This window comes from Budorcas taxicolor, chromosome 8 (genome assembly GCF_023091745.1).
Source record: "Budorcas taxicolor isolate Tak-1 chromosome 8, Takin1.1, whole genome shotgun sequence".
Classification (NCBI taxonomy): domain Eukaryota; kingdom Metazoa; phylum Chordata; class Mammalia; order Artiodactyla; family Bovidae; genus Budorcas; species Budorcas taxicolor.
In genome coordinates, this window is record NC_068917.1 from 34,544,221 (window position 1) to 34,568,770 (window position 24,550).

The 24,550-nt window shown below is 39.7% G+C and overlaps 1 pseudogene; it reads left to right on the forward strand.

The window, feature by feature from the left end:
* Positions 1-20,842: 20,842 nt before the first annotated feature.
* LOC128052041 (calponin-3-like) lies at positions 20,843-21,823 on the forward strand (annotated as a pseudogene).
* Positions 21,824-24,550: the final 2,727 nt, after the last annotated feature.

Consider the following 24,550-nt stretch of genomic DNA (forward strand, 5'->3'; position numbering starts at 1 on the left):
CACAGTCTTTCATCTTCTGCAACCCAGGCAGAAAACACCGAATACTTGGCTGAGAATTTAATTAAACAGGAAGTAGAGATTGAACTACAGTAAGAATTCAAGTCTGCTCTCCATCAAGGTTAGGACTTTTGTTGGGTATGAGACTTTGGTTGCAGATGTCTGGGTTGATGCATTGGAAACGTTAAGTCCCCATCTTCCCATGAGCCCTCTCGGCCTACAGATGTAGCCCATTCTTCTCAAATGAAGCCTAATGCTCCTTCCTCACCTCAGAGGACGCAGGAGCCTCTGCCTCGTGAGACTACACGTGACTGCTCAGAAGCTAGTCTCCTCTTCACTCCTGCCACCAGAACTTTAACTGAGGTAAAGTCACAAAAAAATACTTGGCCAGGGGTGCTATGGGGATGCAAAGGAAGGGGATCTCATGCTGAAGAAGACTGAAGCTACAGTGTAGAATAAATCTGAGTCCAGATTTTAGTAATGCTGGATCAAGGAAACAAAGTTAGTTACAGAGAGTTTATCTTATGGAAGCACCTTCCCGTGATACAGGATTTACTGCCCTGATATAAGGACTCTGGGACATACAGCAGACACCCTGCTGGGATGAACTTGGAAGATTCCAAGCTTTTGGATGCTTGCAACCAGTAAAGGGCTTTACTAGGCTAGAAAAGCCAGAAATGGTGGCAAATAGATGGGGGAAAGATGAAACATGTTAGAGAATGTGGCCTATTAGAGAGGATATATTATACAAATCTAGAACCACTTCCCGCCCACACCCCAGCCAGTTATGTTCTGCAAAGAATCTGGAGGAGGGTTTTTACAGGGCTAAGGTCCTTGAGGCTGTTGGGCACGAAAGGACCTGAAACCACAGAGTAGAGATGGAGAGCAAAATGCGTACAGTTGCTGTTATGAGAGGAAAAGGCTGATGTTTCAACCAGGATCCTGCCCTGCAGACAGCTTGTCGTTTAGTCACTGAGTTCTGTCTGATTCTTTTGTGACGCCGTGGATTGCAGCCCACCAGGCTCCTCTGACCTTGGGATTTCCCAGGCAAGAATACTGGAGTGGGTGACCATTTCCTTCTCCAGGGGATCATCCTGACTCAGGGATTTGAACTCATGTCTCCTGCATTGGCAGGTGGATTGTTTACCACTGAGCCACAAGGGAAGCCCTGCAGAGAGCTTAGAAGTGGTTAAAAGAAAAATGTCCTCAAAGACAAGATAAAGAGTAGCACACAAGCAAGTTGCTTCATTTGTGTGACCAACATAAATTGAGGTGCTTGCTAAGTCACTTCAGTCATGTCCAACTCTGTGTGACCCCATAGACGGCAGCCCACGAGGCTCCCCCGTCCCTGGGATTCTCCAGGCAAGAACACTGGAGTGGGTTGCCATTTCCTCCTCCAATGCATGAAAGTGAAAAGTGAAAGTGAAGTCGCTCAATCGTGTCCAACTCTTTGCAACCCCATGGACTGCAGCCCACCAGGCTCCTTCATCCATGGGATTTTCCAGGCAAGAGTACTGGAGTAGGGGGCCATCGGTGAGGGGCAGCTAATAGCCCAGGCTCAGAGATACTGCCCTCTTACCTGTCTGTTGGATGTGTCAGCTGAACTCTTGTTTCCCAGTGAAAATAAGTGGGGTGGAGAGGAGTAAGGAAAAGGAGGGAAAGAAGGGAAAAGGGAGAATGAGCAGGAGGTAGGAGAAAATGTTTAAAAATCTTCACCACATATTTCTCAGACCCTCCAACCAGAAATACCAATGGAAAGTCTTCTCATGCAGGTTACTTTTTATATGTTGTGTATTCACTATCAAATGATTAGTCTTCTCAATACTTTAAACATTGGAGGTAAAAGGGGGACACAGCTCCTTTTTAGGTTGAGGGTAGAGAGGAAAGAGCTATGTATTTTTCCCCATAATATCACTCAATCCAAATAGAGGCAGATACACACTGATAATAAGTTTATTCCAAAATGTCATTTTGGAGTCTGTTCCCATTTGTTGTTGTTTAGTCACTCAGTCATGTCCGACTCTTTGCAACCCCATGGACTGTAGCACACCAGGCTTCCCTGTCCACAGAATTCTCCAGGCAAGAATATTGGAGTGGATTGCTGTGCCCTCCTCCAGGTGTGTTCCCGTAGAATGCATACTATCATTTGATGGTGTCATTCTAGAAGCAAACCTAATCAAGCTGAAATACTATGCAAATAAAACGTATTGCTTTAGTATTCAGTATATGTGCGATTCTTAAAAATATGTATACAAATTCACTGATACTTCTTTGAGAATGTGGAGCTTAATTTGGCTCTACTTGCATACATGGTGGTCTTAGTGACTTATTTCTAATGAATAGAATCTATCAGAAATGACTATGTCATTTTGGAGGAGGATATGGCAACCCACTCCAGTATTCTTGCCTGGAGAATCCCATGGACAAAAGCTTGATGGGCTACAGTCCATGGGGTCGAAAGAGTCGGACACGACTGAGTGACTAACACATACGCCATTTTCTGTAATAGGTCATAAAAGTTTGTGTTTCCTCTTTGTACTCTTTCTTGGATCGCTTACTCTCAGGAGTGTGATAAGGACCCTTAAACAGTCCAGTGGAGAGGTCTGTGTGTCAAAAACCTGAAGCCTTCTGCCAAACGCATTTGAGTGAGTCGTCTCTGTGGTGGGTCTTCAGCCCTCCAATAAGACCTCAGATAACTGCAGCCCAAGCTGATATGTGGCCACGCAGCCTCATGAGAGACTAAGCCAGAACCACTCAGGTAAGCCACTTCCAATTTTCTAATGTGTAGAAGGTAAAAATGTAAGGTAAAATGCTTGTTATTACAAGTTGTAGATTTGGACAAAATTTTATAGCATTAGATATCTAACATACTATATTAAATGATTTTTTTTCATAATTTTTATCAAGACAAACTTCAGAAAGAGTTCATTTGATCAGAAATAATTGAAGTAGAATACAAATGGAACTTCTGGACAACTTTAGGGCTGGAACATTTTTTATTGGAAAATTATTCTTAGTTATTTGAGGAAATTGTGTATAACTTTCACTAGTTGATTTCCTTGTTATTACATGAAATGAGGCAAATTTGTGGATACTGAAAACTGTTGTTTTCCTATTATTGTGTCCCTTTCTTGAATAATGGCTGACGGAGGAAACAGCTATCCCATAAAGCAAGTCCATGGCTCTCTTCAGTTGTCATTTAAGTGCTCTTTTCCTGGAATTTTGGTATGCTGTTAGCTCTTGTCTCTTTAGAACCGAGAAATTATTAACACTACTTATGAATGGTACTGGTCTTTTCATTGGGTAGGGGAATTGGATTTGTTGGCTTGATGTGGTTCTTTGCAGAGAATCCCAAAACCTATAGGAAGAGTGCTTCCTTCCACTCTTCATATCAGAGTTAATTCCTGTGGATCCTTGAGGTTACACACCCTAGGATGGCTTTCCCAGTTGCAGTATAAGATTATAACTCCAGATACTTGATGACCCTTGAGATTTACAGTCTCTTTTTACCTCTCTCCCTTCCCTCTTTCCTTCCTTTCAGAGTAGTTGGATGCCTAATATGTATCAAGTTCTATGCTTGATGATTTGTATGTGAAGTTCAGGCAGACAGTTTTTGCTCATAAGAAACTCACTGTTAAGAATGGAAATGGACAAGTTAAAAGGAAGTTATCAGAATGTAAAAGATACTAATGGAAGAGCTACTGAGTGCTATGCCACCTAGCTTACACTTAGGAGGTCAACAAAGGATTCTGGGAATAAGTGGTATTTGGATGGGGTTTGAAATATAAACGTGAATGAAGTAGAGAAGAGTGGGGAAGAGCTAGATAAAGAAGAGAGAAATTCATATATAAAAGCCTAGAAACAGAAGATCTTGGCCCATTCAGAGAAACATTAATACAAAGAGCGTAGGATAGCTGGATGGCTGATACAAACAGCTTGAGTACATTATGATGAGAGATGAGATGGGAGAGACTGGCTTCATGAAAGGCTCTTTTGTTACACTAAGAAGAATGACTTTATACTGTAGGTTATAGGGATCTATTTAAGGATAGTTAATTAATAAGGTGGAGTTAATATGAGCAGATTTGCTTCTTTTAATATGTTTGCTCTGTTGCCAATAAACAATGCATTAGAGGAAGCAACACTGGAGAAAGATGGGTCTTGCCATAATATGTAACAGTCACATTTTAATAGGGACTTTGAGAAAGAGGTGTACTAGAAATGTTTCCAAAGCTGTGGGCCTGAGCCACTGGGCAAGTGGTAGTACTGTTTACAGAGAAGAACACTGAAAGGGGCAGAGCCTTTTCTGGAAGTCAGGAATTTGCAGTTAAGTGTTTTATTTTGACTCTATTATGTTTAGGAGGACTATTAACTAAATTATCATTATTCACTAAAGCTCTTTCCATGTTATAAACTTCTATAAAATAGGCCATGTATCAAAACAGTCTACTGTGTACCACCGTTGCATGATAAATTAGCTGTTGTAATTGATATTATCATACTAAGCAAAATAAGTCAGACAAAGACAAATATCATATGATACATATGTGAGTATAAGCAATTAAAAAATAATACAAATGAACTTATTTGCAAAACAGAAACAGACTCACAGAGAACAAACTTATGGTTACCAGGGGAGAAGAGGGGTAGATTGGGAGTTTTGTATTGACATTTACACACTGCTATATTTAAAATAGATAACCATCAAGGAGCTACTGTGTAGCACAGGGAATCCATCATGATATTCCTTAGTAAAGGGAATATCATAAAGGGAATACATATCATAAAGGGAATCATAAAAGGGAAAATAATTTTAAAAGAATAGATAAATGCATATGTATAACTGAATTACTTTGCTGTATGCCTGAAACTAGTACAACACTGGTAATCAACTATACTCCAATGTAAAGGAAAATTTTTTTAAAAGGGGAAAAATTAGCTGTAGTAAAAAGAGAAAAAAATGTAAACTTTGATCACATATGTCATTTAATCAGTGACATTAAGAAAAAGAATTCTGTGGTTAGTATCTTTATTCCTGGAGTGGAATTTAAATATGAAAATTACAAACAAATTGTAGACAGAGGTAAATCCATGTGTTTCAATCCACATGTTTAAAGAGCAGTAGATGTTGATCTGAACATTAAGTTGAGCAGTCAGTCAGTAAGAAGTATGATAGGATTTGCCAGAATTATGTTCACTGGTGGCTAATTAGAGAAAATATAAGGGCACTGGGATTCAATATTGTGTCCTAAGGCAGCATATAGAGATGACAGCTTCTTGAGAACAAATAATTCTTAAATTTAAAAGAAAAGCTATTACCTGTTAAAAAATGGACCAATTTAATATGAATATTTTTAAAAATTGTGTCTCTTTCTTGTCAAGTATCAATGAATAATAATTCTATTTTACTTTAATTGACAAAGTCTCCGATAGGATCAAGAGAGTCACTCATTAAGATATATGAATCATTAACCCTGAAATTTTATACATTTTGCTTTTAAAAATAAATTCTAAACTTTTAACAGTGCTAATTGAGCAAAGATTAATTTATCATTTTCATATAATGAAGTTTAGACTTAGAGGAGATTGTATTCAGGTAAGGAAATATAATTTTCTCTCAAGGCAAATACATATTTCAGATGATATTATATGTTATTTTATACAGAAGTTAATTATGGAAATAGAGACAATCTATTGCAATATCATTCATTAACTTGTTATTAAAAGAGGTCTGATTTTTAATGGTCATTTGTTTTATAATTAGAAAATGCTGTTAGAGGTGGTTGATTTGTAACATATTAGGATCTATTTATTTAGATCCATAGAAAATACATAAAATAGGTTAATTTTTTTCTGAGTAAAATTATTACAGCTATGCTTGAATTATAACAGAGGCCACATACTTTGGGACAATATCTAGGGCAGATTATAAAAGAGGGTGAAATCGCTTTGATGCTTTACATAGTGGGAGTCCCACAAGCTTTGTTACCACTGGGCAAACATTGATGTGCATTCTAGTTGTTGGTGGTATTGCTAGTTATCACCATTGCCACCAGTCTACCATAACCAGTTGTTGGATTCTTTGTGTCCCAAAGAGTTAGGTACTAATATCTATCTAATAGCTCTCTATTAGAAATTTCAAGAAAAATTCTGTTGTGTAAGTGAATGAATGACTCAGTTAAATATTCCAGTAATTTGTTTTTGGTTCTAACAGCTGACAGTGGCTTTATCTGTTACTATGAATGGTTTTATGTCACCACTTCACGAAGTTAAAGTCGTGATGAGCAAATTGACTTGGCTACCCCAAGACCATTTCATCAATCTCCATTGCAACCCCCTCCCTGCCCTTTAAGTGGGTTGTTGCTGTGCACAGACTGTGAGAAGATAGTATTGGTTTCTTGACTGAATCAAGGTGAAGCTCTCTCCCTTGACACTGGGATGACTTTAGGGGTTACATTATCTAAGTAGTTCCAATCAGAGAGAAAATCAGCAATGCTGCTTTTTTATACAGCTTGGCAGTGAGACAGCATTTGGACTTGGTAGCTGCTGAAAGCCACTTTGGGGTCATGAAGGAAACCAGTTACTTGTGTTACACTCTGGGAGTAAAAGTCATCTCTACCAGACAGAATTCCAGAATAAAAAGTACATCGTTGCTTGCACTCAGAATGATTGCCTATGAAGCCTACAGCAGTGCAGACACTATAAATGGAGAGAAAGGGTGTACTAAGACAAAAAATACAATAAATGCAGTTGGGATTGGGAGAAAAGTAAAACCAGCAGAAGTATTCTGGACTAGTACAGATTTTGTGAGACAGGTGAATTTTTGAATTTACCTTCAAAGATACTTTAAACTCTGACATAAAGTTTGTAAAATGGCATGCTTTTTTTCCTAAAATTGAACAATTGCATTAAAATGCAAGTATGTATGTATGTGTGTGCTAAGTTGCTTCAGTTGTGTGTGACTCTTTGCAACCCCATGGACTGTAGAATGCCAGGCTCCACTCTCCATGGGATTCTCCAGGTAAGAATACTGGAGTGGGTTGCCATTTCCTTCTCCAAGGATCTTTCCAACTCAGGGATTAAATCCATGTCTCTTATGTCTCCTGCATTAAGGCTGCTTTTGACCCCTAGTGCCATTTGGGAAGCCCTAAAATGCAAGCATGCCAACATTTTTAAAGGGGATGATTACCCAAATTTGTGCCTGGCTATTACAATATTTTAAAAGTGGTCACACAAATATTTAAACGTTTTCAAGTTTAGGAGAGTATGCTGGGACTTGCTTAGCATGCAAAATCTAGTATTGAGTACCCTATGACATAATTAAGTGATTCTATATGTTAATAATAGAAGGTATTATGTGGCGAGGCTTTATGTATAGTTTCCATATGTGGTTGATTTTGAAAACTGTTTCATATCTTTGCTGCTGAAGGAGCAAGAGAGGGCAACTTGAAAACAAGGAAACATATCACATTAAGTTGTAATTAGCTACTTCCCTGTTGGAAATCCCGCTAAAATATTGGACAAGAATGTTAAATACTTTGCTCCTTACTGATGCCCCAATAGTGAATACAGTTACTTGGCATGTAAAAATGAATAATGGGTGAATGAACAAAGAGATATAAGGAGGAAACCATGAAGTAGGGTCAGAGAATGAGTTATGCAGTGATGTGGGAGAGAAAAGTACACACAAAAAGAGCAGTGAAAGCTCTTGCTTGAAGAAAAGGTTAGCTTCACTTTCTGTATGGTTTTAACCACCAACTGAAGTTTTTAATAATGAATTCATTATGGGTATAGCTAATCATAGCAAGATTACATGTGACCAGAGGTGGACACTGATAAAGGTGGACAGTGATAAAGTAGAGTCAGTTTGATAGTTTAAAAAGCCGTTGTAAGACAGCAGATTTATAGAACTGTTGAATTTATCTTTTTCTTTTCAACTCTGTAATTCTAAATCTAAAGCTAGTTCAGTTCAGTTCAGTTCAGTTCGGTCGCTCAGTCGTGTCTGACCCTTTGCAACTCCATGAACCACAGCACGCCAGCCCTCCCTGTCCATCACCAACTGCCGGAGTCCACCCAAACCCATGTCCATTGCGTCAGTGATGCCATCCAACCATCTCATCCACTGTTCTCCCCTTCTCCTCCTGTCCTCAATCTTTCCCAGCATCAGGATCTTTTCCAGTGAGTGAGCGCTTCACATCAGGTGGCCAATGTATTGGAGTTTCAGCTTCAACATCAGTCCTTCCAATGAACACCCAGGACTGATCTCCTTTAGGATGGACTGGGTGGATCTCCTTGCAGTCCAAGGGACTCTCAAGAGTCTTCTCCAACACCACAGTTCAAAAGCATCAATTCTTTAGTGCTCAGCTTTCTTTATAGTCCAACTCTCATATCCATACATGACTACTGGAAAAACCATAGCCTTGACTAGATGGACCTTTGTTGGCAAAGTAATGTCTTTGCTTTTTAATATGCTGTCTAGGTTGATCATAACTTTTCTTCCAAGGAGTAAGTGTCTTTTAATTTCATGGCTGCAATCACCATCTGCAGTGATTTTGGAGCCCCCCAAAATAAAGTCTGACACTGTTTCCACTGTTTCCACATCTATTTCCCATGAAGTGATGGGACTGGATGCCATGATCTTCGTTTTCTGAATGTTGAGCTTTAAGCCAACTTTTTCACTCTCCTCTTTCACTTTCATCAAGAGGCTTTTTAGTTCCTCTTCACTTTCTGCCATAAGGGTGGTGTCATCTGCATATCTGAGGTTATTGATATTTCTCTTAGCAATCTCGATTCCAGCTTGTGCTTCTTCCAGCCCAGTGTTTCTCATGATGTACTCTGCATATAAGTTAAATACGCAGGGTGATAACTTCAAAACACTTGAGCAATCAATAATTGTGTCAAGAAATAAGAAAATAAAGAACATGAAAGATAGACAATATGAAGAGACTATAATTCTGTCAACTTGGAATTGTTAAAAGATTAGTGATCCAGGCTTATTTATAAGTATAACTCATAAATCTCACTCAAACTTAAGCTTAAACCTCATTTTTGGTTGTGTATGGCACCCAGATGAATTACTGTGAGAATTCCTCTGAGAAATTACAGTTTAAGTAATGTTTTTCTTGGGGGAAGAAACTCAAAATTTGGTCTATTATGACCTATGTGTGTGGCTCAGTCACTAAGTCATGTCGACTCTGCAACCCCGTGGATGCTTCCCACTAGACTACCCTGTCTGTGGGATTCTCCTGGCAAGAATACTAGAGTGGGTTGTCATTTCCTCCTCCAGAGGATCTTCCTGACCCAGGGACTGAACCCATGTCTCCTGCATCTCCTACAGCTATGGTTAGGGCCAAAGCTCATTAGCGTTAGTCACTTAAACTCTTAATGTGGAAGAGGGAAAAAGGATGATTAAAAAATTTGTGTTCTTTTATTAATTCAATATTGCATAGTCCATTCTATGACTGTAAAATGAATTCAGGATTCTTATTATTGGTCAATTCTGGCACTCAAATACCTATTAAAAAGCCAGGAAAAAGGATGTACTGTGACAGCTCATGGTATTTGATAATGTAACCATATTCAGTTTGACAAACAGCAATTTAGCCTGACACCAAGCATTTCACATGAATCCCGGGAAGACAATTAACACTATTTCTCAGGTAAATCTTGTCTTAAAAGATCGTAGATAAGTTTATTTTTATAGTGTAATTATTCTGTTTATGTGTAGATTTCTGCCTTTTATATTATGACTAATTTAAAATAAATTCTCATTTTGATAGAATATTTAGCTCATACAAACATTTGTCACTCAAATCTTAATTATTGTGGTATCACATATATTTCTATTACTTTAATACTTTACTATTTCCTTCAATTTATTCATTTCTCTATTATATTTGCACTTCATTAATTTCATTACATTGATAATTTTGTTAGTAAAATAGAGCCATTAATAGTGGGGGTCAAATATGTCAGGTTTATTTTCATAATCAGCTTCATATGATGGGTATTACTTGGCAATGTAATCTGTTTAGTAATACTTTCTCTTTAGACACTGTTAATCCCAAACACTAAGATCTAAAGTGAACCATTAGGAGACTTCACCCCTGGCTTCAGCTATGTTGCATTCCACAATTTAAGAGGTTTTCTTGGTGAAGATCTCCAATGACCACCTTGTCATTAACTACATAATGTCACAAGGCATTTTCCATTAACCATCTTATTTTCCGTTTATCATTTCTATGCCAAAATAAATAACGTGTAAGTCAAAAGGTAAATATTTAAAAGTCAATCAATTAAAAATGAGAATAGATCTGAATATCAAGTCTCTGGAGGCACAGTCACTCAATAAACTTAGAAGAAATCAGAAGGGAGAAGGTAGAAAGACTTAAAGGCATACATGACATATTTTAACTGGTTACCTTTTGTCTTGTTCTTAAGAATGTATGAAGTAAACACTGAAGATACTTTTAGAAATTTCTAAAAATAATATGTTAGGTTTTTAGTTATTGACTTGGAAGTTTGTACCTGACATAATTTGAGTGGTAAAATAAGTTCAAACTAATGAGTTTAGATAGTATAATCTAACTTCTGGGGGAAAAAAAAAAACTAGGAAAAGAGTTCTCTCTGTATGTTTGAATATAGGTGGGAAAAAGTGTATATATATATATATATATATATATATATATATATATATACACACACACACACACAGACACATTCAGGTTTCCCTGTTAGCTGAGACAGTGAAGAATCTGCCTGTAATGTGGGAGACCTCAGTTCAGTCTCTGAGTTGGGAGGATCCCCTGGAGGAGGGCATGGCAACCTGCTCCAGTACTCTTGCCTGGAGAATCCCCGTGGACAGAGGAGCCTGGTGGGCTACAGTCCATGGGGTTGCAAAGAGTCGGACACGACGGAGAGACTAAACACAGCATGCAGCATGCACACACACACGTATAAAAGAAGAATGGAGTGTATATTTAACCAAGGTCTAAAGCTAATACATTAAAAAAAAGATGCCTCTTTGAGTTCCATTTGTGCTACTGCAACAAAAACACCATAACCTGGGTGGTTATTAATATAAGGGCTTCTCTTGTGGCTCAGCTGGTAAAGAACTGCCTGCAATGTGGGAGACTTGGGGTTCAATCCCCGGGTTGGGAAGATCCCCTGAAGAAGGGAATGGCTACCCACTCCAGTCTTTTGGCCTGGAGAATTCCATGGACTATATAGTCCATGGGGTTGCAAAGAGTTGGACACAACTGAGTGACTTTCACTTTTTACTTAGAAAGCAATGGCACCCCACTCCAGTACTCTTGCCTGGAAAATCCCATGGTTGGAGGAGCCTGGTGGGCTGCAGCCCATGGGGTCGCTAAGAGTCGGACACAACTGAGTGACTTCACTTTCACTTTTCACTTTCATGCATTGGAGAAGGAAATGGCAACTCACTCCAGTGTTCTTGCCTGGAGAATCCCAGGGACGGGGGAGCCTGGTGGGCTGCCGTCTGTGGGGTCGCACAGAGTTGGACATGACTGAAGTGACTTAGCAGCAGCAGTAGCAGCAATAAACATTTATTTCTCACAATTCTGGAGACTAAGAGGTCCAAGATCATGGTGCTGGCCAACTGATGGTCTGGTGAAATGAGAGCCCCATTGCCTCATTGATAGCTATCTGCTCGCTCTACTCTCACAAGGTAGAAGGGCAAGGGTACTATCTTGGCTTCCCATGCTAAATGCTATACCTACCTTATTGCTTTTAATCCTGAAAACTCGGTAAATTAAGTATTATTATTATTTTCACTTTACAGATAAGAAAATGGTGATATAGAGTTTGAGGATTCTTTATGAAGTTATAATTAGTAGACGTATTGGTCAGCTTTTGCAGCAACAGGAAAAACAAACAAACAAACAATCCCTGAAAATCTCATGTATCTGTAGATAAATTGGTACAAACTTCTTTGACCAGGCTTGTTTGGGTTCAGCTGGGCCTGGCTTCAGACTACTGGTTGAATTCAAGTCTTCTCTGAGTATTTTTTCATTCTGAAATGAAGATCCACTCTCTGAGGCAAGCTGTTCTCATGGAGGAAGGAAGAAGTCCAAAGGGAAAAAATAACATAACGGGGACTAGCAAACTGTCACTTGAATTTCCATTCCAGAGTCGTGGCAAGTCACAGGTCAAGCCCAAAGTCAGTCATCAGGGAAGTATTCTCTGCCCACATTGGGGCATGGCAAGGAGAGAGAGGGAAACAAGAACTGACCACAGTAGGCAACAGCGCTGGCATTCAACCCCAGGACTGCCTCAATTTAAACTCTGCTGTTTGAACTACTTTCCTATTCTAAATAAATAGCAACCTATTTTATCTTCCTTTATGGTTAGAATTTTCTGAATGAAGTATCTAATCGGGAGTAAATTTATTTTTTCCCTCAGTAGTTGATAAAATTTAGGAAAACATAATCTCAGTTATTGACATACAGAAGATTATCTTCTATAGCAATGATAATCAAATTCTTGTTAATCATTTGACAGATACTTAATAATCTCCTATAGTGTTTAAACTTTATTTTTGACACGTTGGCTGATTTCCATAGTCATGTTTTTAAAGATATACATTGCTTAATAATATATTCTAATACTTGAAATTCTATTATATGTTAAATCTAGATAGTTATCACTTCAAACCATTTGGTGAATATGGTTTGATTAATGATATCTTTGATAGCTTTTGTAAATATACTTGGAAAATTTATGCCACAAAACAGACACTCTCAGATAACTAGGGGTTTACAAAGTGTTAGAAGTCTTTTTTGTAGCAACTCAGCAGTGTCTGTGCAAGTTGGAAACCCTTTGATTCAACCTTCTGATTTCTGGGAATTTATGTTGTACATATATGATAGAAAAAATACAAATTGTGTCATTGTATGTTGCCATATACGATAATATATTGTATATATTATATACATAGTCTATATCATATATATACAATATATTCAATATATTGTATATGTAGTATATGTGTATATATATTAACACAATATTTGAAACAGTATAAACGTAGAAACAGTACAGTGTAGATGACAGCACCTTTATGGCAGAAAACAAAGAGGAACTGAAGAGCCTCTTGATGAAGGTGAAAGAGGAGAGTGAAAAAGCTGGCTTAAAATTCAACATTCAAAAGACTAAGAACATGGCATCTGGTCCCATCACTTCGTGGCAAATAGATGGGGAAACAATGGAAACAGTGACAGATTTTATTTTCTTGGGCTCCAAAATGACTGCAGATGGTGACTACAGCCATGAAATTAAAAGATGCTTGCTCCTTGAAAGAAAAGCTATGACAAACCTAAAGAGCAGTGAAGTCAACAGAATTCAAATGGCTGAATCAAAGTGTTTCCAGCTTGCACAGACACTGCTGAATTGCTACATATAGGACTTGTAACACTTTGTCAACCCCTAGTTATCTGAGAGTATCTGTTTTGTGGTATAAATTTTTCAAGTATATTTACCAAAGCTATCAAAGATATCATCAAACACCATGTTGACCAAATGCTTTGAACTGACAACCATCTAAATTTAACATATATTAGAATTTCAAGTATTAGAATATATTATTAAACAATGTATATCTTTGAAAACGTGACTGTGGAATTCTGCAAAGTTGAATATGACAAACCTAGACAGCATATTCAACAAACAGTATATTAAAAAGCAGAGACATTACTTTGCCAGCAAAGGTCCATATATTCAAAGCTATGGTTTTTCCAGTAGTCATGTATGGATGTGAAAGTTGGACCATAAAGAAGGCTGAGGGCCGAAGAATTGATACTTTTGAATGGTGGTGCTGGAAAAGAATCTTGAGAGTCCCTTGGAGAGCACAGAGATCAAACCAGTCAGTTAAGGAAATCAATCCTGAGCACTCATTGGAAAGACTGATGCTGAAGCTGAAACTCCATCTTATACTTTGGCCACCTGATAGGAAGAGCTGACTCATTAGAAAAGACCCTGATGCTGGGAAAGATTAAGGCAGGGGGAGAAGGGGATGATGGAGGGCAAAATGGTTGGAAGGCATCACTGACCCAATGGACATGAGTCGGAGCAAGCTACAGGAGGTGGTGAAGGACAGGGAAGCCTGGAGTGCTGCAGTCCATGGGGTCGCAGAGTCAGACATGATTTAGCGACTGAACAGCAACAGTAAGAAATGATACAAATGTCCATTAAAGGGTATAGGTCAAATAATTATTACAAACGGTACAAAAATATTAAGAAAAAGCTCTGTATTCTGATATAGAATAATCTCAAGATATGATTTTAAATACAAAAAAATGAGGGACAGAACAATGTATATATCTTTTATGAAAGGAAAGAGAAAAATCAGAAAATATGCCTGATGTGTTTGGTAAAGATGCACAGGAAATGAATAAACCACCCTATAGACTAGATAGGGACAAGATTCAGAGGGAGCTTCTTTACTATGTACCTTTCTGTGGTGTTTGGATTTTTGAACCATGAAAATAAAGGAAAATTTCCTTACTTACATAGTATTCCAATACCAAAACAATATAATGTATAGATCATTAACTTCATAGGGACTTTCTATACAATAAATTTAGTTGAAAAATATACCTTAGCTGTATTATTTGTGAAGGAAAAGTCTGTTCTATATGATAATCTATTTCTTTTTAGAAATTCCACTGCATATTCTTGGTTAGTTATATAAACTATTCTAAACCACAGAAACTTTTCACTTCCTTTGGTCTTTGACTATTTTTGTAAAAACTATGGAAGTATTTCATATTTACTGGCATCTGGATATATGTGTGTTTTTATAATTATTCAGTCCTTGTCTAAAATTGTGTGAAGGGAGACGCTGAGTCCTTGGATTTTAGATAAGTGAAGGAATTGAGGGGGTATGGACAGGTAGGGCCCTTATTTTCAGAACCTTGTCAACAGCAATGACTCACCCAGGTCAACTTCAGCCAGCACTTGCCGTTTTTCTTAAGGTTTATGATTTGTAGTTTTAAGGCCAAGTAGGAGCACAATCTAGCCTAATGGTGAACTGGTAAATAACAAAGGACATGGACAGAATTCATCCAAGTGAAGTAAAATTCTTAGGTGAATCCAGTTAAAGTGTTACATTCAATAATAATCAAAAGAATATTCATTTAAAGAGACTACTTAAAAAGTATTTAATCAATCTATATAATTGAATGCTTCTAATTCCACTGCATGACTAAATAAAAATGAAGTATCAAGTTGAAAGAGATATAAGACAAAGGTTGATTTCCCACTATGGCTGGAAGACAGCTTTCTTTTTTTAAAAAAAATTTATTTATTTATTTTAATTGGAGGCTATCGATACAAATCAGCCACAGGTGTACATATGTCCCCCATCCTGAAACCCCCTCCCACATCCTTCCCCATCCCATCCCTCAGGGTCATCCCAGTGCACTGGCCCTGAGCACCCTGTCTCATGCATTGAACCTGGACTGGCGATCTATTTCACATATGGTAATATACATGTTTCAATGCTATTCCCTCAAATCATCCCACCCTCGCCTTCTCCCACAGAGTCGAAAAGTCTTCTTTATCTCTGTGTCTCTTTTGCTATCTTGCATATAGGGTCATCATTACCATCTTTCTAAATTCCATATATATGTGTTAATATACTGTATCAGTGTTTTTCTTTCTGACTTACTTCACTTTGTATAATAGGTTCCAATTTCATCCACCACATTAGAACTGATTCAAATGCATGCTTTTTAATAGCTGAGTAATATTCCATTGTGTATATGTACCACAGCTTTCTATTCCATTTGTCTGCTGATGGACATCTAGGTTGCTTCCATGTCCTACCTATTGTAAATAGTGCTGTGATGAACATTGGGGTACACATGTCTTTCAATTCTGGTTTTCTTGATGTGCATGACCAGCAGTGGGATTGCTAGGTCATATGCAGTTCTATTTCCAGTTTCTTAAGGGATCTCCACACTGTTTTCCATAGTGGCTGTACTAGTTTGCATTCCTACCAACAGTGTAAGAGTGTTCCCTTTTCTTCACACCCTCTCCAGCATTTATTGTTTATATACTTTTTGATAGCAGCCATTCTGACCAGGTGAGATAGTACCTCATTGTGATTTTGATTTGCATTTCTCTGATAATGAGTGATGTTGAGCATCTTTTCATGTGTTTGTTAGCCATCTGTATGTTTTCTTTGGAGAAGTATCTGTTTAGTTCTTTGGCCTATTTTTTGACTGGATTGTTTATTTTTCTGGTATTGAGCTGCATGAGCTACTTGTATGTTCTTGAGATTAATTCTTTGGCAGTTGCTTCATTTGCAATTATTTTCTCCCATTGTGAAGGCTGTCTTTTCACCTTGCTTATAGTTTCCTTCATTGTGCAAAAGCTTTTAAGTTTAATTAGGTCCCATTTGTTTATTGCTGCTTTGATTTCCATTACTCTGGGAGGTAGGTCATAGAGGATCCTGCTATGATTTATGTCAGAGAGTGTTTTGCCTATGTTTTCATGTGGCTCTCATGTTTCTGCATCTCTTATATCAAGACCCAGACTTAAATTATTCCAGACCATCTTTTCAAGGATATTTGAATGGTGTATTTGAATGGTGAATAGCATTGGAAGGTAGACATAATATCTCTCTCCAGAGCAAAAGGGAAGGCAGAACCCCAGCTTTGCTTAAGTGGAAAGGATTCCACTCATTATAGAAATGTCTAGTTACCACTCAGCTTGTGCCTGAAGTTCCCTCCTGAACTAACTTTCCTCCCATGCATGAGGTCAACATCTAATCCCAATTTCTATTCCTTGGTAAGATCCCTGAAGACCTCATGTTCCTGCAGTTCAATTCCTCTCTATCTTGCAAGACAGCTCTGCTTTCAGCTGGGTCTCCTTTGTGGAAAGAACCTTTTTGCCCTATGACAGTTATTAATGCAACTAAGTTAATGAAACGCATGCCTCTTTCTTTTGAAATGATGTCTTGGAGGAGCCTGTTCTTCCTGCCGGGTACTGAGACACAATAACACAACTTTACATGAGGTGCCCTGTTGACTGACTGCACGCTCTGGGCAGGGTGTCTCTTCGGTCTTGGTATAGAAATATCTCAATCTTACATCATTATCCTGATGCTCTCCTGATTCGGGTCTCCTGTGGCCTCCCTTTTATCAGTTGGCTCTAACTTGTCCGGCTCCTCCAGGAAGCCTGAAACTTAGGAATCCAGGGCTCCTGGTTTCATCAGCACTCCTACTGTCCTCCACGTGGGCATACAGAAATCTGCTGCTGCTGCTGCTGCTAAGTCACTTCAGTTGTGTCTGACTCTGTGCGACCCCATAGACAGCAGCCCACCAGGCTCCCCCGTCCCTGGGATTCTCCAGGCAAGAACACTGGAGTGGGTTGCCATTGCCTTCTCCAACGCATGAAAGTGAAAATTGAAAGTGAAGCCGCTCAGTCATGTCCGACTCTTCGTGACCCCATGGACTGCAGCCCACCAGGCTTCTCCGTTCATGGGATTTTCCAGGCAAGAGTACTGGAGTGGGGTGCCATCACCTTCTCCAATGGCAATCTGAGAAACTGCCAAATCCCAGGGAGACTAAAGCAGGGATCTCTTCAAAGGTATGGCTGATGACTGGCTGTACAGTTGAACTTCCAATGACAGTTTTAACTTCTCAGTAAGAGGTTCTACAAGATATGGCTTTGCTGAATCTTCAGGGTAGAAGGGAGCATTCTTTGAACTCTGAGTCACTAGACAGTTTAGATTTCTGTTTAGATTTTTGGGAGTTTCCTAGCTTACTGGCTCTCAGGCTGTCTCTTGACTGTGGTTGAGAAGCTGGGAATTCCTCAGCCTTGACTATCTCCCTTGACCCTTTGACCCTTGAAGAAATTCTTCATTTAATCTCTCACATCCTTATGCTCTGGGAACATTGCTATTCTATTGTCAGATTCTCCTGGGATATAACTGACTCTCACCCTTGGGCTTATTTCCTGTTGCTTGCCTTGTAAGCAGCCTCTGAACTGCCTCTGTTGCCCCTGAACACAGTTGAACTGCGTCAAGTTTTGGCAACAATGATGGGTGGGAGAGTGTGAAAAATCTGCTTTCTTCTCATCTGAGAAAGGTCTGTGAATCCAGAGCTAGTATCAAAGAAGGACCACTTCTCTGCCCCTTGTCTCCTCCAAGTGAGGGGGCAGACAGAGCACTTGGACCCAGGGCAGGGATTATATTTTTAGTGATCGCCTGCCTTCCTGAACTGCTTGAGGCTTTCTTTCCAGGAGCTGGGTGACTCAGCTATGGAGTCAACCCTTGACAGACAGTGATGAGGAGAGAATGAGAGATGAAGAAAGGAACTAGGATTGGGCTGCCCTTGCCAAAACAGTTTATGGATTCAAGTCCCTTTTATAAGGATACTTGTGATTGAATTTAGGATTCACTGAGGTAACCAGGACAATCTCTTCATCTCACGAGTCTTAACTTAATCATAATAGTAAAGCATGTTTTTTTTGCATATAAGAAAACATTCACAGCTCTCAGGAATCTGGACCTGGCTATACTGGGGGGGAGGGGGTCATTATGCAGCTTACTATACACAAGAAAACGTCCCTGGTGACTCAAATGATAAAGAATCCCTTTGCAATGCAGGAGACCTGGGTTCAATCCCTAAATCAGGAAGATCCAATAGGGAAGGGAATGGCTACCCACTCCCATATTCTTACTTGGAGAATCCCATAGATAGAGGAACCTGGTGGCCTACAGTCCATGGGGTCTCAAAGAGTCAAACATGACTGAGTGCCTAACACACACATACACATAACTGTCAAATTAAATTTCAGAGCCTCAAGGGCCAATTTGTGGCTCTAGGCCAGTAGGTAAGACATGGACAAGGTGAAAGAGGCTGAAGTGGACATCTTTGTTTTCATTTGAATAGTTAGCGTTTATTCAGCCTTCTAAAACAGTCCCTCTATTTTCCTCTTCAGCCTTGTGCAGGCAGAGTTGTAGTCCCTATTCATCCCTACACTCATGGTATCCAAGGGACTCAGTTCTGGCCAAAATTTCTAATAACCTAGTTAAAGCGAATGGTTCGGTGACCCAACTGAAGCCAATGAGGCTTTTGCAAGAGGTATCATGAGAGAAATGCCACATTTTCAACTGCTCTTGAACTTGGAAGAATGCAACCCTGACCTAGTTGGCAGCCATGCTGCCAGTGTAAAACCTGAGAATAAAGTCAAAAGGCAGAGAACGTAAAAGTAGAGGGGAACCCATTTCTGATGACATCAGCCGAATATCTCTGCTAAGGACCAAATTTGCCCTCAGACTTTGTTGTATTAATCAGTGAAATCCTTTTTTGATTGAAGCTTTGTTTGTTTGTTCATAAAAGAACACCTGTCCAACTGGGAGCTTTTAAATTCAAAGACTGCTATGAAGCTTAGAGGCATGATATTACAAGATGGCTTATAAAGTGAAAACGAGGAAGTTGTTTCACTTTATAATGATTGGTTATTACAGTGGTGGTTCCCAGATAGCAATGAATTGGTTAAATTTTACTATCTTATACCTTTCTTAGGAAGATGACTTTTCTTTTATGATTATAGAAGGCATTTATGAGAAGCAGCCTAAAAGGCAGCCCAAGTTGTGTTTCACTTGTTTTGCACGAAAAACTAAATTAAGTTTCACTTATCTGGCTTAAATGATTTTGACTGCTTAGGGAATTTTGGAGTCTAGTTTTTTTTTTTTTTTTTTTATTTAATTTTAACACCAGGAAGGCAGAGGGCACAGTTGGAAGCTGCAGGTTGTGCTGTTTGGCTTCATGTGTGTGTGTATGTATGCATATATATACATAGTGGGGGCAGGGAGAAGATAGACCAGATGGGGTCACCTGAGCCTCATTTCTGGGGATCTTGCGAGGTCCACTGAGCAGCAGGGGAGCCCTAGAATAAGAAAATTTGGGTGCTCCAGGTGCCAGAGGTTGCTTGACCTAGCTTGTCTATGAGTATGGTCCATGCCAGCTATTAAGCAGATCCTGATCCCTGTCTACTGCTCGCCCCTAACTGAGGGTCACAGTGTTTGTGTGCCACCCAGACAGATGAAGGGATGCGTTCTGATCCAAAGGCTGTGCTTGAGTGGTACTACCAAAGGACTGAATGGGGGAGTCCACTGTATGTGCTAGAGCCTTCCAGAAGGCCAAATACCCCAATCAGTGACTCAGGCCTCTGGCCAGTGACCCTGGGGCCCCACCCAGCTTCTGCCCAGGTCCAAGGTCAGTTGCACATCCCTTCATCAGTGCTGAATTATATTTGTTGTTGTTGTTGTTACTTTCAATGAAATGTTTCCTCATGGTACATATGAATTCTGTTTATGGTTCGTTCTTCTGTGCTAGCACATTAAAACATAGACATTAACCTGTTTTAATATCTCATCATGTCTCAGTTCCCCCTTCTGTACAAGAGGATTTAGCTCCATTAAATACTTAAAACATTTGCATAGATATATTTCCTGTGGAACTCCGGAGCCAAACGGGAGCCTCTGCGGGACCTCGTAGCCAAGGCAGCAGAGGAGCCGAGGCACCGCCTGCATTCCACGGTAATACGCGTAGCCGAGTAGCTGCGGTAGTACTCATAGCCGAGTACTACAAGGTAGTACTACAAGCCGAGTACTGTGAGGCAGTACTCGTAGCCGAGGCACCACCCGCATCCCGCCGCCACGTCCCAGCAACTCCTGTGCCACCCAGGGAAGCGAGCTCTGAGCATCTTGTGGTTAGGCCACTCCTTGGGGCCAGGAGCAGGGAAGCGAGTGAGAGAATCCCCCAGACCAACCAATCCCCCAACTCAGCCTCTTCCCGCCGCCCAAATCATCATAACCCATTTCAACAAGGGCCCTTCCTATGGGCTCTAGGCTGAAGTCAAGAACAAGATAGCTTCCAAGTATGATCATTAGGCAGAAGATCTCCACAATTGGATAGAAGAGGTGACCGGCATGAGCATTGGCACCAACTTCCAGCTGGGCTTGAAAGATGGCATTAACCTCTGCGAACTCATAAACAAGCTACAGCCAGGCTCAGTGAAGAAGGTCAATGAGTCCTCATTAAACTGGCCTCAGTTGGAGAATATCGGCAAATTTGTTAAAGCTATTCAGGCTTATGGCATTAAGCCACATGATGTATCTGAAGTAAATGATCTTTTTGAGAATGGAAACATGAGGTTCAGACTACGTTGGCAGCCCTAGCAGATCTGGCCAAAACAAAAGGATTCCATACAACCATTGACATTGGAGATGAGTATGCAGAAAAACAAACAAGATGTTTTGATGAAGGAAAATTAAAAGCTGGCCAAAGTGTAATTAGTTTGCAGATGGGAACCAACCAATGTGCCAGTCAAGCAGGTATGATGGCCTATGGGACGAGGAGGCACCTCAAGATCCCAAAATGCAAACTGACAAACCTTTTGATCAGACCACAATTAGCCTGCAAATGGGCACCAACAAAGGAGGCAACCAGGCAGGGATATTAGCACTGGGTACCCGAAGAGATATCTACGATCAGAAGCTAACGTTACCACCCATGGAGAACTCCACAATTTCCCTACAGATGGGTACCAACAAAGTTGGTTCCCAGAAAGGAATGAGTGTGTATGGCCTTGGGCGGCAAGTGTATGATCCCAAATATTGTGCTGCTCCCACAGAACCTCTCATTCACAATGGAAGCCAAGGAACAGGAACCAGTGGGTTGGAAATCAGTGATAGTGATTATCAGGCAGAATACCCAGATGAGTATCATGGTCAGCACCAAGATGACTACCCAGAGATTAGGAGTATGGTGGCCAAGACATTGATGATTAGGTTCGCAGAGGAGCTCAGTATTTAGCCCACTGTTTTTTTTTTTTTGTTTTTGTTTTTGTTTTAGTATTGTTTTTTATTTTTTTAATTTTAAAATCTTTAATTCTTACATGTGTTCCCAAACATGAACCCCCCTCCCACCTCCCTCCCCATAACATCTCTGTGGGTCATCCCCATGCACCAGCCCCAAGCATGCTGTATCCTGCGTCAGACATAGACTAGCCCACTGTTTTTATTCAGTGAGAACTAAGCTAGCCTTGAGTTATTTTTATCTTGTCTTCCTAAAACACTATTATGCTTATTGTACCTAAAGGAACTATTGCCTTACATACGTTCCTTTTTCAGCCTCTTCGCTTAATAGTTGCCTTTTAGTGCTGTGACAGTTAAATCCTACAGCACAACCAATAACTCGCATATGAAGTAAAAAGGAATATTGTAAAAGAGGAGTATTCTTGTACAGTCAATTCTTTCCTTAAAAAATATGCATTTTTACAGTCCTCTACTTAAACTGGTGTTTTCAAACAATACGAAGCTATTTTTTTTAGTTTAGTGTCTCGTTTCTACATGGAAGACTAAATTCATGCTTATAGCTAAATGTGGTCTTTGCCAACTAAATTTAAGATGCAGCATTTTAGAAATTTACATATCAATGTTTCTACAGTATTGTTTGCTAACTTTTAAATAAAGTCCTGATCAGTGTGCAAAAAAAAAGAAAATTTGCATATATAAAATAGGATAATCAAGGTTAAAGCAGAAAATATTTCCAGAATCTTTCCAAAATCATGAGGTGCAAGTAAAATAATGTTTAAGTTTTAGAAATTAAATTATATCTGACTCTAAGCCCCTATTTACAGGGGTGGAATGATATCTAATAATAATCTTTAGTGTAATATACCTTCTCAGAGGGGAAAAAAGCAAAGACCTCTAGTCTTTGGTCCTTTGAAGTTGCCACCAAGAGGCTCACAGAACAGAATGTTATTATCCATTCAAAGACAGGTAATACCACATACAGCTTCTCTGCCAGGGTGGTTCCAGAATCTTTGGCTGAAACTCTCAAGGTTGTGATACTGGATGTTTAGCAGCCCTCACCTCTGGGAACACATCTTCTCTCCCCATCAGTAGCCCTCCTGTGACCTTGGGGACTGCACCAAAGGACACAACCCTTTGTAGAACCCAGTTCTGCTTGCCTTTCCTCCAGTCCTAGGAGCCACTGCTACATTTGAGCAATACCTCCTTTCAACCCGGTCCCCTTCTCTTTCTCCCGAGGACTACAGAGCTAAGTTCTCCTCTCACAAAAGAGCCTTGATAAGGTTGGACAACAGATACCTAGAAGCTTTCATGTTGGGTCAGGCGGCACAAAAGCCATTACCAACCGCCAAGAGAAAGCAGAAACTCTGACCTTCTGGAAGAGGTTGGATTGGGGCCAAGTTACCCTTTCACTTTTATGCTAGTCTCTTCTGATTGCTTAGTAAATTTTATCCTGCCTCAGATGTCTGTTACCTAGCAGACAGTGAGGAGGTAGAACAGAAATATCTTCAGAGAGCCCATCAGCTCTCCTGTCTTGTCATTACAATCTCCCACACTGAAGCATGGTCAGCCACCTAAACTTGCACGGTGATTGGCACCCTACCCAAAAGAACAGGGGAACAGACCTCAGTTTGGGGAGAAGGTCTGGTAAGGAGAAAGTGGAGAAGGAACGGCCACAAGTTCCTGAAATGCCCTTTGGCCTCTGTAATGCTATGGAATCGATGGCCTGAGTATGTATCCTTGTTGACCACTTGCTGGTCATGTGATACTGGGCAGCTCAACCTACTTCTCTCAGTCTCAGTTTGCCATCTGTTATATGGAACATACATCAGTTTCATGAGGGTGTTGTGAGAATTAGTGAAGTAATTTATTTAAGGTTTTTAGTTTAGTTACTGGCACCTGGTCTTTCGTAAACATTTGTTATATCATTGTTATTAACCACTGACCCATCACATATTTTACATCCAAATTTTAGCTGATATTTCCATTTGTGGTCTAGCCTCACTTCCCAGATCTGATGCTTGGAACACTTTTACATCTGTAGTCTTTTGCCAAACCACTATATGGATTCTCTCCCTGGCTATGTTGCTCTCTGAGTTCTGACTAAATCTGTTACTTACCCTTACTTCACACACTATGATGGGCATGTTTTCACCATGTCTGGTCCAACTTTCCATGTGAAGCCCAGACTCATGTAATTCCCTTTGGCTCATTCTGTAGGATTTACCATATCCCTCTTGCCCAGGAGATTAAAGTTAGGAGAGAGACTGGAGACCAGGATCCTAGCAGAGAATGTACTCATTTGTTCTTAACATCACAAATTACGTTTCTCACTTCCAACACCTCACACTCTCATGTTAAAGAACAACTTTTCACTCAGACCCAGCCAGAGGCAGTAGTAATAATGCTATTAGAGAAATCCAAGTTACAAGCAGGGGAGAGATAGGTAAGGAGGGGAAAGCAAAGTAAACAATTACCATTTGTAAAATTAGATAGCCAGTAGAAATTTGCTGTATGATTCAGGGAACTCAAATCTAGTGCTCTGTGACAACCTAGAGGGGTGGGAGGTGGGAGGGAGGTTTAAGAGGAAGGTGACATATGTATCCCTATGACTGATTCATGTTGATATATGGCAAAAACCAACACAATATTGTAAAGCAATTATCCTCCAATTAAAAGTACATAAATTGAAAAAATTTAGAG